Source organism: Protopterus annectens, chromosome 13.part0, assembly GCF_019279795.1.
Source record: "Protopterus annectens isolate FY-2018-M chromosome 13.part0, PAN1.0, whole genome shotgun sequence".
NCBI lineage: Eukaryota > Metazoa > Chordata > Ceratodontiformes > Protopteridae > Protopterus > Protopterus annectens.
This window is the reverse complement of record NC_056747.1, coordinates 1,234,842,017-1,234,860,808: the sequence shown is the minus strand read 5'-3', so window position 1 is coordinate 1,234,860,808 and position 18,792 is coordinate 1,234,842,017.

The following is an 18,792-nucleotide window of genomic DNA, read 5'->3' as shown; positions in this document are numbered from 1 at the left end:
GTCAGACAACAGCAAATAAATAAATAATGTAAATATATCTGTTTTAAGTATGTGCTAGCTAGACCAATATCTATCTTTTTTTTTTTGTTTAACAGTTTTTTGTAATTGTATAATAGCACCAGGAATAGCAGAGACCTTGGTAGAAAAGGTATACAGAAGTAATATTACTAATATAAAGTTGTACTGGGTACATGATACTACAAATAGAGCTTAAGTTAATTTTTCTTGTCTAGGGGGACAAGAATGCCATATTTAAAACCTTTCCTTAGACCACAGTCTTACAGTCTGGAGGACAGCTAGAGGGCATATATATATATATATATATATATATATATATATATATATATAGACAACTTTCACAACACAAAGCAAATCTATCCCTACAAAGCAATACTGCTATTAAATGCTGCATACTGCAAGGAAAAAGGTCACTCTTTCAATTTTAAACTGACTGCAGAAAGGTCTAAAATAGAGCTACAGGAGGGAATATACTAGTCTTTATCAACAATTCAGTAATTATTGGGAGACAACCTTAGCTTTTTATTATTAGAACTTTTAATAATAATCACACAGCCAAGTCTGATGAAGTAGTCAGTATACCAGCAATATGTATGGTAGTGGAACAAAACTATCCAAAAACAGTAATACACATTGATATCTCATTCCCTCCTGACACTACTGGTGGTAGGAGAGAAAAGCATGGTACAATACTCTTTTAGGGGATTGGAACAGGCTTAGGTGCATTAAATTCAATTGATATAAAAATATTGGCAAACAGATTAAAATTGACAGGCCAGGATATTTCACAGGCACAATGGTTACCTATTACATGGACATCACAGAAGAGACATACAAATGTTTGCAATGTTTTAATGACTCTGATTAGCAGGTTAGGGTTTGATGTTAATGTTAACTAAATTTGTAGATTGGTCTAAATGTACTTTGCAGTTTTTGCATGTACAAATGCAGAATAATTCAGTGCAAATGAAATGAATGTCCAACAATGAATATTTGTGGAGAACCATATTTAAAAATAGGTCCCAAGTACCAACTGGATTGAAATGCATGGGCAGCAAACAGTCTGCATTGATACATACTGTACAGGAAAAGTTACAAACAAGTTCAAAAGTAATGTGCCAAGCTGTAGTTTTACCACTGGTTTTGGACCACCATTCTACCAGTACTGGTTACCCCAGTTAGAAGATTTACAAAATAAAACTCACAAAGTTAAATATTGTACTTGTACAGCTAATGGACTGATTTTAAATGTCTGTGTCTTTTAAATGAAATCATGTATTGTCCCTTGTAAATATTAGTCTGTCATTAAACTCTTTGTATGAGGTAATTAACAAAAGTAAACAGTTAATTCAACAGTTGCAAACAGTTAATAAAACAATTCTAAGTCATGAATTAAGTTCTGTGATTGTAAAAAACAAATTAATCAGGTTAGCTGAAAAAACTAAAGCAGACACAGCCCTTAATTGGTAAAGTAAGTGAAAAGCTGTTAGACTAGATTATACACCCAGCTCTGGTATCTGGTAGCAATGCTTGTTATCATTGTATTAACTGTGCAAAATTGTGTTTTAACTTGTTGTATCAAAAGAAAGCTAAAGATTTTGTTTCCTAATGTGTTTTCTGTAAATCATGATGAAAATTATGATCTGACCCAAGAATACATATCAATGTAAACTGTTTTGTGCATTTTTAAAACAAAGGGAAAACTGTTAGAATATATACATTTAAACACAATCATGCATGTACATTTCTGTTGTTCGAATATATATATATATATATATATAGATATATATATATATATATATATATATATATATATATATATATATATATATATATATATTAAAGGGTTAAACATTTTTAGCTGAAAACAAGTAGGAAAAATAGGAAAAAAATAAAATAGTTATATGTTTGGAATCCATACTCTGTAATAATTGTGTCGTGATTAGTACTCCCTAATTCCTGACTAGTACAGCTGCAAGCATGACCGGAGACAAGGATAACTCCCTAAGTCTTGAAGGTTGCCACACAATTCACCTTGAAACAGAATAAAATTTAGCTTGTTAGCAGACTGCATGACATCAAGCAAATACCAAAGTAACAGATGGATTCAGGTTTTGTGAGAAGAACTGTATAAAAGACTGTAAGACTAAATGGTGTGAGTTCTGATATTTTGTAGGAATACATCAGTTCCAAGGTAAGTGGAGAATCATCATCTGTATCTGTATCAAGAAGCAAACATTGCACATTAAAAGCTGTAAGCTGTAACATATAGTACGTGTCATCTGTTATATAGATAAGTTATTTTATCAGTAACTGCGCTTGAGTTGCTTAAAGTTGTTACAGTATTACAAAGTGCCATGATAATTAATTTTTCACTGGTTACATTTCTGAAGCCTGGAAAACAGCCACTGTAATATCATTATGCAAGGCTGGCCCAAATATGAACCCTGGTGACTATAGATCTATTTCTTTATTTATTTGTATTCCATTTGGCAAACAGGGTAGAGCACTGATCCAAGTGGATCTATTTCAGTCTGAACAAATATAATTAACAGAAGACAAGCAAGTTAACTCATTCACTCCAATGAAACTCAGGAAGTTTGCACTGTAACTTTCAATGGGCGGAGCCTAAGCCTTTTGACAGAATCGAGTCATGTCCTCACATTTCAAAAAAATGTTCAGATCTCTGGAACCATAGGGGTTATGAAAGAAGTATAAATGGCAAAGTCTTCAGCACAAACTATTTTTATAGTGGTAGTGTTCTTTAGGTTACAGGTCTTAAACCCAATTTTATAAGTCACAGTAAACAAAGTAACTATTACATTTGTAATATTTTGTAAATAACTTACAATATCTCAGCAACCACTCAAGTTACACACATACTGTCACCAGTATTTTATTCATCTGAGAGCTTTCATATGAGGTTAAGGAGTTCTGTCTGTGTTACTTGGTTGGTGAGATATTTAGAAAAATGTGAAAATTATATCTATAGAAATTAATATAATGAAAACAATGATTAATATCTGTTTACCTGCAATAAACAGAGGTCAAATATTAATGCAGTTGTATTTGCCATTGTATAAGGTTTAAGGCGAAACCTTGTAAAACCTTGTACATAGCGTGGCTTTGGAATTATTGATGCAAATATGAACAAGCAATATCTGACACCCAGAGGCTTCAGTAGGAGTTAACTGCAGGTGCAACTGGAGGTGTCACTCCAGTGTAATGAGTTAACATGGCGTATTATGAATACAAACAAAATGTTGTGTGACGGTAGCAATGAATAACAGTAATAATAATAAAGTACACAGTGCAGGGGACAACAGGAAGGGATGGTTAGAGTAAGGAGGGAAGAAGAAGAAGAAGAAGAAGAAGTGAAATAGTGAAGGAGTAGAGCACAAAGATAGCAATGGTAAGGTTAGGGCACAGAGAAATTAGCTGTATACAGTGTGGAAAAGATGTTTCATATTAGTGCAGGGAAATAATGTGAAGAAGACAAGGATTCCTGACTGGTGAAGGGGAGAGTAGGGGATCAGGAGATGTGTCTAAAGTGAAAGCATATGCAAATTAACTCAGACTTGAGATGATCCTTAAGCTGAGCACAAAATGGTGGGATGATGTAAGATATTTAAGATTAGTCTCTCTAGTCTTACAGGTCCCAGTGGCCCAATGGATAAGGCATTGGACTCCTAAGCCAGGGAATGTGGGTTCGAGTCCCATCTGAGGTGATGTAATCTTGATAATGCTATCGAGCTTTATTATGTCAGACCTTAATCAGGACATTGAAAATCTCTTAACTCTGGACCCACACAAATTCAAATTTGTCAAGGAAGTTCCTAATTCTTCAACTGCATTATTTTCTTTGAAAAAGTAACCAAAGAAGCAGATAGTGGTTATATGGTACATACAGTATATCTGACCTGGCCAAGGCCTTTGACAGTATTACCCATGCATGCATTATTGATAGACTAGTAAATTTAAATATTAAACCTTACATTAAGCAGTGGATAGCTAACTGGTTGTCTGACAGAACACACATGGTTAGATTCACAGATGCCACTTCTAAAAGCAAAAAAGTTACCAGTGGTGTACCACAGGGCTCATTGTTTGGGCCCTCACCTATTTGACATCTATTTCACAGACCTTCAGGCCAACACTCCTGGCCTATGTTTATCTAAGTTTGCAGATGACAGTAAATTGGGTGTTGTTATTCAATCTTTCACTGATTCACAATTGTTCCAACATGGATTAGACCATGTTAATGACTGGTGGGAGAACAATAGTCTCAAATTAAATGTAAAAAAATGCAACATTGTTCATTTTGGTAAACAAAACATTTCACATAACATATAGGTAACACACCCCTCCAGTGAGACACTTTCATAAGGGATCTAGGCACTATTGTTGATGATTACTTACCATTTGACCATCATGTCTCCACAGAAGTACAGAAAGCATTCTATCTGGGTCTTCTAATTTCCAAATGCATCTGTACTACATCCCCTTTACCCTTTGGCATGTATTTGTGTAAACACATCCCTCAATTTGAGGAACACGAGAAAGTCATAACTAAAAAGATCAGAGGCCTCAAAAATCTTGCTTATTAGGACAGACTGGCAGCCCTCTTGCTCTCTCTTTACTCAGTCTTTCATAGAGTCCTCCAAGGAGAACTGTGTCCAGCCTTTTGAGCCATGAAAGATCCAACCCTACTTCACCTCTTGTTTCTTGACAGAACAAATGGTACTTTAAATACCCAGTTAAAGGAAATAAACCATCAACAGATAACAAGGACATGGTAGCCACGATAGAATCATATCCCAACAGATCCCTCACTTCTGATACAAACTTCCACTACATAACAAACAGAGTAGCATCCTTGCCACCATCAATCTAAACCTAGGTAATTGGATGGGCAGCTTCAGATTCTGCACTGGTCAACCTTGTCTTACCCTCCTTGAGGCTAGAGGAAACGAGTGATTTTTTTTTTTTTGCTAGGCTAGCAATGGTCTGCAGACTGATTGCCTAGTACTGACCTATGAACACCAATTATCAGTTTTGTATTCCTGTATTGCTGCGATATTACCTGTCTAGTGAGCAGCATATGATACTATTATTTGCATTGTACTACAAGTTTTAACAGGTAACTAGTGACCACTGTAACACCACTACTATAGTGCCAGCATCACAGCTATGTCTAGTGATCAGCTCCGAAGTGGGAACACCAAAAAAATTGTAAAACTAATGTATTTCAGCTTGCTGCCCTCCTCCCCCCTCTGCCATGATTCTTGTAATTAATGAAAAGAAAACTGACAGGAATGCTATTGTGGGCAGTGTATACTGTCACCGCTGTTCACGGATAATTTGTATTGAAGGAAATTGGGCCCAGGAAATGCTCCTTGGTAATACCTATAACCTGAAGACACCAAAACTAGATGTAATGTCCCCAGCACAGTGGAACTGAGTGATAAAGCCCTGACTACTACCCAGGCTGCCTAAGTTTGATTAGTAGTTCAGGCATCTGATGGTGCTAGCAGGGAGGAGGTGTGTGCCTTTGCTTATGGCGAAGGACAATGTAGAGGTGTGAGCCTGTGCTTATGGCGAGGGACAATGTAGGGCATTTCTCTGCTCATGCACTAGTGGTGGCCAGCACTCAGAGAGATGACAATGGGCAGAATGGGCAGGAGAACAGAACACTTGGCTGAGGGATAGGACCCGGAATCCAGCTACTCCTCATTGTACCACCATCCTGATAAAATTGTTATAAGCACATATGAAGTTGTTATAAACATGTAGGGGGAGGAAATAAGGCCTAGGAAAACTTCCAGTCCCCTTCAAGATTATGATACAACTCAGGGTAGCTCATCCCTCACTCTCAGGAATGAGAGAAATAGTAACTGTGAAGATGAGCCCCCACCATGAGGGAACAAATGGGCCAACTAAGCAAGCTGGGAGAGAGGCTGGATGGTGAGAAGGGGTACTGTACCAAAGAACAAAATACCTACAAAGCCACTTGAAAAGTTGGTATGTCCAGAAAAAAAAATCAGGATGCCTAATCACCATAAAATATACATACAGAAATGCATATGCCTCTTCTCACTTCTACTAGGACTGTAGGGTACTACTTTGAAACATAAGTTAAGTTTAAAAAAAGAACTGAATATGACAAAATGGTGCACGTGTATAAGTGTGTTATCATGCATTTATTGTTAGATAGCAATAATGCAGAAAAGTCTTCCCTGCCTTTGTGTTTTTATTCTGATCTCTCTCTGTCTGTCTCTTATATGCAAATTCTCACACATACACACTTTTATTGCAAAGCCATATGCTAATTGAAAATGAATTACAGTGCATTCATTGCAGTATAGTGTCATTATGTCTTAAGTTATCAGAGCTATGTAAAAAAATTAAGACTTACAAGCATGCCTATAAGCAATATATTTCAACAAGATCTGTATAACACTCCACTACTCTAGCTAAAAGTTTATGTTTAACTGCAATGTATTAACAAATGTCTCAGCTGAAAGACAGCCTGAAGGATCCAATACATCCAGTAAGACAACATTTAAAATAGGTATGTAATTTATGACAACACTACATTTCTACACAACAGACACACACATGCACACAAAAACGTGAACACACACACACGAGCGCGCGTGTGCACGCGCACACATTCCTTATTCACAGAACACGAGAAATTCCATTAATTAGCTTCTTTTTTATTAATTTTTTAATATTTTCATGAATCTTACTATGGTTTCAATACCTAGTTAAAAGTTAAAAAGACAATATCTGAAATAATTTTACAAAAAACATTTTTGATAAAATTATGAAAATGGCTATAGTTTATATTTCATTTGTTTTATCTCACTAGTTGCAGTGGATGCCTTTTAAAGCTCAAGAGGTCTGTTCGTCTCTGTTCCCGCTCCTTGAAACTGCCTGCTTGATTTTCAGATGGCTCACCAGCTTATTGAGCTAAATATATTTTAAAAATAGGCACAGACAACTTACAGACAAAATAATGCCTTGTCTCAACATGACTGTAGATAAGAGTACTGTTCTTTTGGAGTTATTAGTTAGCTATTTTGCATTTATAATAAAGTGCCTCCACTCCAAAGCTTTCTCTATTCCCAAGCACCCAACACTAGTGTCACATGATCCCAAGGGTTCCAATCATATCACCTGGAGACTGGAGTGGTGATGCTGCACATTTGCAAAAAAAAAGTTACCAAACTATTTTCTGAAACAACAGAAACTGGTGTTACAACTTGTGAGAGGGTAAATCAAAACAAAATATCAAAATGCACCACCAAAAGTGGTACAACAGACAGGTATGGCAAAGTTAAAGAATAACAGATGGGAGTATATCACATATAGGTGAGTGACAGTAGCTTCAAAATGAGGGATGTGCTCCTGTGCCAAAGTCAAAATCTACCAATGATAAGCTATTTAACTGTAATTTTGATTCATAAAAGATATTTTGGAAAAAAAATGCTTACTTCTTTCTTGATATGCTTTTTAGCTGATAAACCTGAGTAGTTATTTCAGCTTATCCCTGTGGATACCAACATATATGTGGCTTTACTTGTATTATCTACAGGGACCTTAAGCAACCTACTGAGGATGCAGTGAGGACATTTCAGGCATATGGCTTGAGAATGCTCCATAACTTTTATCATGCCATGTTTCAGCATGTCGGGAAGAATTTGAGGTTTCCATGTACCAATGAGGAGATAGCTAATGCCATGTGAAATTTCTGCGGCATAGCCCATTTCCATGAAATACTGTGAGGCAATAGACTGTACCCACATTTTAATAAAGTTCCCACCTGGTGAAATGGGAAGATGCTACATGAACTGCAAAGGATATCATTCCATCAACTGCCAAGCCATTTGTAATGCTGTGTGTGTGTGTTGTGTGGTTTTCTTTTCGGTGTCATGAGTCAGGATTCCAGGGCATATCCATCATCTCCATCAAGATTCCCTTTGGGGGAAGTCATCCATCACAAACCATCGATACGGGTCATGTGTGCAATATGTCCATATGAGTGAGCCATGAAAACTGGCTGGGTGGCCTCCACACATATTGTAGATGATAGTCTGTGCAGAATTCTGATGAAATCCCTGCTTGAAGGGACGAAAACGCTCAATCTGAATTTCTTGTTGGATGTGGATTTGTGTTTCATAATAAACTAGAAGATTTGTGTGCATCCGGCTGCAGCAGTGTATTTATTTGTGCTTTAGCAATGTCTGTTAGGAGATGTGCCAGCACAATGATGGCCATGACCATAGGGATGGCCTCTGGCCTCTTGGGGGAGTAAACACATTCACAATACATGTTGCTGTGGAAGCGCTAGCACTGCAGGAGCAGGATCTCACACATCCATGGACATGTTAAATAACATCTGTGGATATAGCAGATGTCCAGCATTGAGAATGGCCCCATACCCATGCCAGACAAGCCAGAGAAGACATAGCACAGTCCAGTGTATGATTCTATTCTAGGACTCACTCATACCAAACATGCACTCCATAGGTCAGCATGCTTATGGTGGATCAACCTCAGTGTTTCTGCCATGGCTGTGGTGGCACTAGTCTGTGCCTCCATGATGGTCCCATACATACATTGGGTTGCAGCCACTAATGCACAAACCTCAGAGGGATGACAGTAACCATGTCTCCAGTGAGCACCATTATCAATCCCCTGTGTGTACCTCTCTGCCCATGAGTGCTAGATGCAGACTCAGACATTTGTCTACAGGGGACAAACACATTTCCCAGATCTACACTGTCCTCATCAACCTGTTCTCTCTCTGACATTTGGGTAGCCTTGGTATTTGCAGGCATAGAGTCTGTGTCCGTGGTCTATGGTGGGAATATGGTGGTCACACTCCATGTATTAAATCCACACTCTGTACTCCTCGCCTTTGCCAGTTCATCTATGCTGCCTTTGTCAGAGGCTACAGATCCTCCAAAACCAGATGGGGTGTGGTTCTTCAGTGCTGGTGCTGGATAATGAATCACTTAGGAATACTCAAAAGTGCAAAATATCCAGTGTAAGTACATCCCAGCACCACAACTACATATGTAACTGAGACTTTTACAACTATAAACATGATAAATCATAATATCCATGCTCAGACCGCTACCAGATGGCTATGGTCATTGAATCCCCAATGTACCTGTATACCATAAGTCAGACAGAGTTACTTGAGTTTTATAGTGACTAAGAGGTAAAGAGGATGTTCTGGCATTGATAACATGAAATAGGACTACATATCTGAGGCATATGCAGTAGATACCTTATGAGGCCTGTACAGCTCTGCCCTAATTTCCAACCCCACACTGTGGGACTCTGTGGAGGTAGTACTGCATTAAGAGAGGCCAGGAACTCCTCCATCTGTGTAAGAGGGGGTTCATTTGCCTTCATCCTCGCCTGTTGCCCTATGCTCCCATTTGAGTGCATTTGAGAATTTTGGCTTATGGCTGGATGCCAATTGCCTGCAGATGCAGTATTTTTTTTCTGTGCTCTGCTTTTAGGCATTGCTCTGCTGATATGGCAAACAATGAAATTAACATCCTTTTGCCCGCTAGAACCTTACAAATCCTACTACTACTACTTCTACTGTTCTCCTAGACCATATAGTTTGCAGTATATCCACCTGCTTGACAGATACCTACATCCACTCTCTTTAAGTAAATGTCAAGCATCTAGGTTTACTGACCACTTCTCCCCCAACAAAACAATCACAGAGCAGAGATGCAAATTACCAGTGACACATGACCATTACAATAACACTGTTACCAATATTGTGGCTAATGGCATGTGTGTAAGTTATATAACGGTAACAGTATTGAACAGTATTCTGAATATGAGCTCAGAGGTATGTCTCCTATCTAGCTTAACAGTCCTGTAGACCAGTAGTTGCTGTACCAGTGCAGTCTCCCCCTCAATACACATTAGTTAATATGTGTAAATGGGCTGAAAAACTGTTGTCCCTTATAGGCAGCAAGTTCAAGGGCAGGTACAAGCATTTGCAGTACAAATTAATCTGTTAGCAAGAAGTATATTCACCTTATACAAGCTGTTATCTTAAAGTGAAGACTGTTACATTGGAAAATCACCCTCCTCTGGAATCAAACTCTAGCAACAGCATGTTCTACCGTAACATGATTAGGGTCTGAGCTTCTCGATACACTTATATCATGTAGATGCACCTGTCTGGGTGTGCTGAGAATGCTGAATTTTCTGGATCACTGCATTTGTGTAATGAACACCCCTGATAACAATTGTGCAGACTTCTGCATGGTGCTGTCCACATGCCTGTGTCCCTGCTGGCAGCACTGCACAAGCATGGTCAGTATATGCTTTTGGGAGAGGTGAAGTGTCTTCCACATTTAATCATCTGGACATGGAATCACTGTAGTGCATGTTGTCTGAATAGCAGACACTGTCATTGAGGACTCCCATGTTTCACACCTTAAATGGCATTGTGAACTATAATAATGGAGTTTCTTTATTTTCTGAGATTGCCATCATTGCACAAATGAGACACCTGTCACTGCACAGAAGATAGGACATAGAGGATCTGGGTGCCAATTACCTGATGTTTTTCACAGAGATTCTACAGGGTGAGATATTACTCCTGGAGAAGGTGAGGGTAGTGCTCCTGTTAAAGCACAAGGTAATATTATTTAACCTCCTCCATAAGGATTACAGTTGGAGGCTTATGCAGGAGGGCTATAAAAGTCCACAGTATAAGACTGAAGCCTGGTATTTGTCTAGTCCAGGCTGTCACCTGTCCAACTGGCATACCATGTCCCATTGCAGTGACCTGAGGAGCCGCAACCCTGACCTCCTATGCTGACAAGAGGATTTATTTATTTAATATTTTTGTTTACTGGGTAGTGCACTGATCTCAATATCATAGATAACAACATGAAATTCAACAAACATATACATTAACTATAACAAAAGGTCATAAAAAACTTAGCACCCTCTACAGATGCAAAAACTACCTCACCAATAACAGTAGAGCCACAATCACAAAAACCCACCTATTCTCTACACTACTGTATGCTTCTCCCATACTAACTAACCTAAACAAAGGAGACTTCAATAAATTAATGACCTGTTATAACAAAATACCAAAGTTTGCTACTGACTCAACTTTTGGATCCCACCACTGTTTAGCCCTGAAACAACTATCCTGACTAGAACTACTAAACTTACTCACCTATAACCAGCTCACAATTGCTCATCAGATCGTATACCACCCCAAAAAAACTCCAGCCTTGCAGGGCCTACTAAATCACTACGCTAACAACCATCTCCTAAGATCCACCAACAAACCATTAGTTGAAATATCCAAAAGGAAGAATTGTTCAGGTGATGCCCTGTACTGTAGTGCCATCACAAAAATATGGAATACCCTTCCCCTAGAAATCCGGATCCTAGATAATAAACATAACTTTTAAAACTTTCACCAATCCCACTTAACCAACTCATGCCAGTGTACCTGCTCAGGCCCAGGATAACCTCCCACTAGATCTAATATATTACTGTATTCCAGATACCTCATAATGGCTTCTACACATATTCCATATCTATATACATGCAAACACTGGTTTGTCTATTTCTCAAGTGTTCCATTTGATTTAAAATAATTCCTTAAAGGAGTTAAGGTTTATCTGCCTCCTAATTACCTTATTCCTTAAGGAAGTTAAGGATTTATTTTCCTAGCTATTACTTTCTATCCTAATTTCTAGGAAAAAAATTATATCAAGCGCATTTTACATGTATTTTTTATGTATATCTGTATGTGTACATTTTGTATTGTCAGTCGTGTGCTGTATGATACTTTCTCTATTGATTATTCCTATGTACGATTTTTGCATATATATGTGTCTATTTCTGTACTATTACTCTTGTACTGTTTGGAGCTTTTCTCCCCAGGCCTCCACTGAAAATGGGCAACCTGCCCAGTTGGACTCTCCCAGTAAACAAATGTAAGATAAATTAAATAAATAAATAAATTTGCAGGCTCAGCCCAGGTATGAAGTCAAAGAACAGGCCCCACCTATGTTATAGAAGTATACCATATGTTATTGACACATTTAATTGGCACTGCATGCCAGCCACAGCTATTACTCAGTGCTCCATTTATGTCTTTAGCTAATCAGCAGCTGCACAGGAAACAGTTGGAGCACCTCAGAGTGTACCACAGTAAGTGCACCTGCTTCATACTGTATTAATTTTAATACCAACAGTAGCAGGGATTCATTCAGGAAATGCATAACGTTCATACTTCAGTGCCACTGCTTTCATTACTGCCATACCTCAAATATAGCAGTATGCCTGTTCATTGTTATATATCTGCACCTTTTATAGGTGGACATTTGGGTCAGGATATTAAGGCTTTTTTCTGGCATTGTGAGAATGCTTGTGGGTTCAGTTCACCCTTCCCCCAAAGTTGTCTTACCATAAAAAATATTTAACATTTATTTTTCTGTCTAATTACTATAAATGCATCATTACATGGGGCATATATGTAAGATAATCATTATTATTTGAATGGACATGGTTAAATATAAAAGAGAAGTTGTTTCTCTTGAATATCACTTGTGAGTGAAATATGTATATGCCTGTGGAGCATCTATTCTTTGTATATGGACAGCAGCATCACAGCTAGTACAGGGCAATAGGGGCAACTGACCTGAGCGCAAAGTGTTGGGCGGTGCGATCGACTGATTCTGATCTTTCTTTAATGCAATACTATTTTTTAAAAGCTGGTATTGCTTTTGCGGTCAAACCTGAACATCATAGCACTCAGTGTGTGATCTAAACTGCAGCATCTGCTTGCTATATTGTATCAAGTCGTTTGCTATAGTCTAGAAGTAAAAATAAAAATAAAAATTTGATTTAACTAAAACCTAAGTGCTGTAGCACTCCATGCAGGCAGAATATAAACTGTAGCAACTTTTTGCTACATTTGTAGCTAGTAGTTTGCTACAGTTTAAAAGGAAGAATTGTTTTTTAACTAAAACATAAGTCCCACAGCATATCATGCAGGTAGGATATAAAATGTAGCAACTATTTGCCACATTTGTTGCAAACAGTTTGCTATAGTTTAAAAGGAGAAAGTATTTTTTTTTAATTAGATAGGACGGTTGGGGACAGGAACAGAAAGGGGACTTAAATGGCTGGGGCAGGAGGGAGGGGGGACATGTGCATCTGGGAACCTGGCTGGTGTGCCAGTAGAAGGAACATCCTGTTTCTTCTCTTTAGTGGAAGAGTTGGGGGGCGGGCTGTACATCTAACTGTAATAATCCCATCTCTTATAATGTATTGATCAGCTTAGTACAGTGAAGGTCCTTTGTTTCTTTGCTCTTCCCTCTGAGGGGGTGGTTTGTAGTATCGCCCAGGGCACTGGTTGATCCAGCTTTGCATCTGATGGATAGCTGTCTCAGACATTAAATAATACATCTGTGACTACAGATACCTGTTTGTCTGTCTAAAGAACTCATCACATTCATAGGTCCATAAGTAAGTACTAGGCTAGTTGCCGTTGTAAGCCATTTTAAGCCAAGTCAATTTCCCTTCAAAGGTAAGAATGAAATCTTGTATGTTATGTCTGTGAGATAAACATCTTAGTCATTATGCCATCCCTCAACCCCTGTTGGAATCCATCTTCCTGAAGATATCTGCTGTCAAAGAAGAGAAATGAAGTTGAGTTTGTCAGGAAAGATTAAGGGATTGTCAAGTTTGGGGAGGGCAAGTCTTGCAAGCATTCATTCAGACATATTAGACTAACCTTTGCTCTGGGGAAGGACCCTACTTTCATTTTGGAACCTCCTTTCCATTGCTTTTTAAATTCTTATCAGCAGATTGATTCATCTGTTTATTTGCTTTCTAAAGAAAGTTGTAGTTGGTGCATTAAATCCCTTGGAAAACTTGGAGAAGGAGGGATGAAAAACTTGAGAGATCCCTAAATCAGCTTACCTCACTCATCACACTTTTTATGGACTTCTGTGGCAGATGTTTCAAAAACTAACTCTCTAACCAAGGAAGAATTCAAAATTAAATTTTTTACATCTTCTGAGAGCTTTTGGTAATACAACCAGGCAAACGTCCCCATAAACAGTTCCAGTGGCAATAGCTGTGGAAGGGGCATCAACAGAACGATACAGCGGCTAACCACGTGAAACACAGAATTCACCAAATTACAGAAAGCAGATTCTTCCCTAGAAGAGGAAAGAGATGCCAAAATATTCCTCATATTCTCAAAAGAAGCAAGCATAAAGTTTAATACATGAGCTTGACAGATGAGAACTCTGAAAACTAGTGTTGTAGAACATACACATTTTCCCCTGAAAACCATCAAAAGCCTTCGTATCTTTGACAGAAGGAAAGGAATTAGTATTAACCAAATATTAAGCAGCAGCTGAGTTCACTAAAGCATTAGCTGTTGGGTCTGATCTTGGATGAGTGTATACAAATTTTAAAAGATGGAGAAACTTTATATACTATCTGCCTTCTTGGAGGCAGAAGGCTGGCTGTCAGACATGTTACAGGCTGTGACAAAAATATCCTCCAAAGTTGAAAGAACTGGAGAATTTGTGGTAGGAGGAATTTCTGAACATAAAGACACATTTTTTTGCCAGTAAAAAAAACAGGAATAGGTCCAACTTTCTGACTAGACAGTGACATTCTCTGCCCCTTCTTCCAGGACCGACAAGAGTGTCTCTCCCTTGCCCACTAAGGGGACTCCAACAGCTGCAGAGGATATGATTAACACTGGGCCATGATGACTGTTGGGACTACATGAGCAGGAGCCAGGGAAAAGCATGGAATGGTCTGAGAAACCAGTTTTACCACAGCAGTCATCCATCAGTGGTTCAGGCACTTTAGAAGCCTGCTGTGGTACAATTTTTTCTTTTTGTGGCTGGAAGAAATAAGAACAAAGAAACTGTTATGTTGTTCCATGGTTAAGCCAAAAAAGATACTCGATTGATGGGAAAGCCTGGCAGCAGTATTCTGTAAACAGGTAAAGAGCAAAAATGTAACTTTTTCTCTAGTAAAAACACTAAAAAAGCATGTTAAACACTTACCCCACCCCAAAGGAAAAATAACACAATTTTTATCTAAAAAAAGTACTTTTAAGAACTTTTTTCGACAAAAGTACAAAAATGATGCTCCTATTTAAAAATAAAGTCATATAACAGTCATTTTAAACCCCATTTTTCCTAACTTTAAAAATATTTGTTAGATATTATGAATATGAGGCTGAAATTAATTATGTTCTAAATATGCTGAAAGAAAAACGTTTGCTTAAATGCAGAAACAGAGTTTAGTAATATGTGATCAGCAACCATACTAAATGACTGTGGCTTAAAAAAATAAGGAACTTGCTTATGAGTGTATTACACACACACAATAAGAAAGCTGAACTTCTTACAGACATGACAAGAATGTAATCTGCTTTCACTGGACAACAGGACATGCTTTTCTAAGAAAGTTTAAAAATGTGCTTTTCTAATCCACAAAGCGTTTTCTTGAAGACAGTTTACTTATCAGCATTTACAGAATCCGCAAGGCATTTTCTTGAAGACAGTTTACAAGGCATTTTCTTGAAGACAGTTTACTTATCATCATTTGCACAAGAACAGATGTGTTAGCATTTGCGTCATCAAGGCAGTATCTTTCCAAAACCTAGAGGGTGTGAGTTTAACTAAAATATGTATAAAAAGTCTGTATTAAATCTAGTTGTTAGGGGTATGGTAGGAACACATTTGGTGTTCTGAGGTAAATGTTATATCTCTCACATCATCTGTACTATATGAGAAGTAAAGTTGGAATAGTACTTTTAAGCTGCAACATTTGTCCGGTTTGGTTTATTATAAAAGTTATTGGTTACTGCTCTTAAAGTCAGATGCTGTATCAGTGTATATTCTGCAAGTTTCTGTATGCAATAGACTGTGAATGCAATTATAACCAGACTTTGATTCCAGCCAGCAAGACTGAGTGTCTTAAGAAGACTTCAAATCCCACAGCAAGAGCAAGCAGTAAGCAGCAGTAAGCAGAGAGAGCTCAATATATTTTTTCAATATTATTTTGTTAGAAAAAGTAATTTTCTGTCAAGAAAAGTGGAAGTTTTTTTTACCCAAAGGGAATGTATCTACCCAGCACTGGAACAGAGTTAGCCAATCATCAATGGAAGAAAGCCTGGAAGAGGAGCACTTTTCCATGGCAAGAAAGCTTTGAAGGGCTTGGCACCCAAACAAAACCTGCTAGTCACCTCATCCTGAGCTTATGTTTTGGACACATGGAAGGTGCCCTTATGCCCTGGAAGCTATCTGGCTGTTACATCATTACCAAAACATAATCCTAATAGTTAAGGCTACTACAGCACTGATTCGTATGAGGAACCTCATGTGTGATTAGTACAGTGATAAATAAGTTCTCCAGATAAAGTAGCACAGAATGGAGCCAAATAAAGCAAAGAAAACATTGCCATTGTACAAGCATTTGGTCAGTTTACCCAAGCAGTACTGTTTCCTTTTCTGGAGGCCATCATGCCAAAAGGGATATCATGCCACAGCAAGTAAGGGCAACAGCTGCTATAAATGGAAAACAGGACATGAATTATACTCAAAACCTGTTAAAGACATAAAGTTTGAGTAAAACCATCTGGATTTTAAACTGTTTAAAGATGGGTACCAGATGAACATGAATCCTGTGGAGAAAACACATGTATACTTAAGACTGGGGAGGGAGTCAGAAGTCGGGAGGCTGTGATCACAAGGAATGCTCTTTCTTCAGAGAAAAAGGGTTTGACCTTAATACTAAACAGTCAGTCTAAATTAACAGCAGCACAACATATTTAGCCTCAGTACCAAAAGCACACAATCCTGCCTTTTGGCTTCTCTAGCATATACTGTAAAGGCTTTACAACTCGGCTCCCAATAAACTATCAACACAGAATTATACTGTTGTAAAGCCTAATTTCTTCTTTCCTAATGTACATCACTTCATAACTGCTAAAGGATTCCTGACTAGCTTGTTGTGGTATGACTGAAATATAGGGTTTCTCTTTCCAAACAAAAGCTGATTAGAATCCGAATCTCTCCAGTTCTCACACTGTGGCTTTCAGTAGCCAGTATAATGCTGCAATCACACAGGAAGAAGCCCATAAGAAAAGACAGCCAAACCCTAGTTGCAAGAAAGTGTGCTCTACAAAATCTAAACTTGTGACAGCAGCAATGCCAGACTGATAAGTTTTCATTTTCCTATCCTGGGTAGTAACATGGAGCAGGTGTAGAATGTTGTAGTTTTACAGCTCCAATTCTTGGAATTTTGGAGTAACTTATAGTACACCTAGGTGATGTGTAGGTGAGTCCCACTATAAAACTGCATTTAAAAAGTTTTACTAGTGTGATTTAACGCACATGGACACCTGTAAGTCAAGCAACTTTCTGAGTTTATAAAAGTAACATTCAAAATATGCCTCTACGTTTGAATTCCTATCCTTCAGAAAATTCATGCAGGCATAAAACCTGCAATTCCAGCAATTTTCTGAGTTTATAAGAGCCCTATTAAAAATCTGCCCCCTTTTCAGACTTCCTACCCTTTTGAAAATGCATGCTGAAACACAAAGCCTGTTAATCCACCCTAGATGTCAGTAACATGACAGTGGTGGCAGTGGATCTGGGCAGAGTTTGTCACTTTTCAGTGGGGGGGTTACTATAAGCAAGTTATGTCAGCAATAGTTCCTGAATGCTGGTTACTGTGCATGTGGCTTTTGTAGGGTCTCTGTGTTTGTATTTTTCTTCCAAGTACTACAGATATTTCAAAAGTTTCCAAGTATATAGCCTTTGTCCAACAACCAGTATTGCAGCTGCAAAGGGTCTACAAAGATCATTTGTACTATCCATTTAAATAACTAAATAAACACATTTTGTCACAACTCAATTATGTCATGCTGAGCTACTGTTAAAGAGGAGGGGATTATTCCACCACAACAGTGACCCAAATCTGACTATCAGCCCTGATGCAAGAGGACTGCACATGAAGGAGAGAACCTAGTGGCCACAGAACAGTTCGTCTCCCTTAGGAAAGGGTAGTGAGGTCACTCCCCTATATCAATCTGGGTGCAAATGTAGGGGGATCTCAATTGCTAGGGACATCAGAAGACAGCTGACAGTCTGACAAGCACAGCAACAAACATGATACAGTTATTCTGCAATCACTGGATGTACAAAGGATGTTCACACCTAAATACAGATGGGTTTAGCAAATGTAGAAGCACAGCAGCCTGCACTATGTTGGTCACAAGCAGTGTTCCTGACCCTTACCTGCAAACTACTCCAAATCCATCTCCATAAATAAATTCTCCCTTGTAAAGATGGGACCCACACAACACTGTAGCATAAAAGGAAAAGTGTTTTAACAGTACGAATGTATATCATCATCTACTTTGTGTTTTCAGACTTGGGTTGAGCCTGGAATATGTCCTTGTAAATGTATGCTTTATTCTAGTTAACATATTTAAAGAAATAAAAAGGGAAATTACGTAAAAGGACATATGTACAGAATGCCAAATACTCTCAGAAAACAGCACAACTGCTGCCAAAAACTGCATCATCTCTGTCCCATGTATTTTTCAATTTGTCCAAAGTCCTTACCTTCACAAACTCCTTGGAAACTATTCTAAATATGCGCTTGTAAACTGGAAGAATACGTCCTCACATCAACTAAGAACTGACTCTTCCTTAC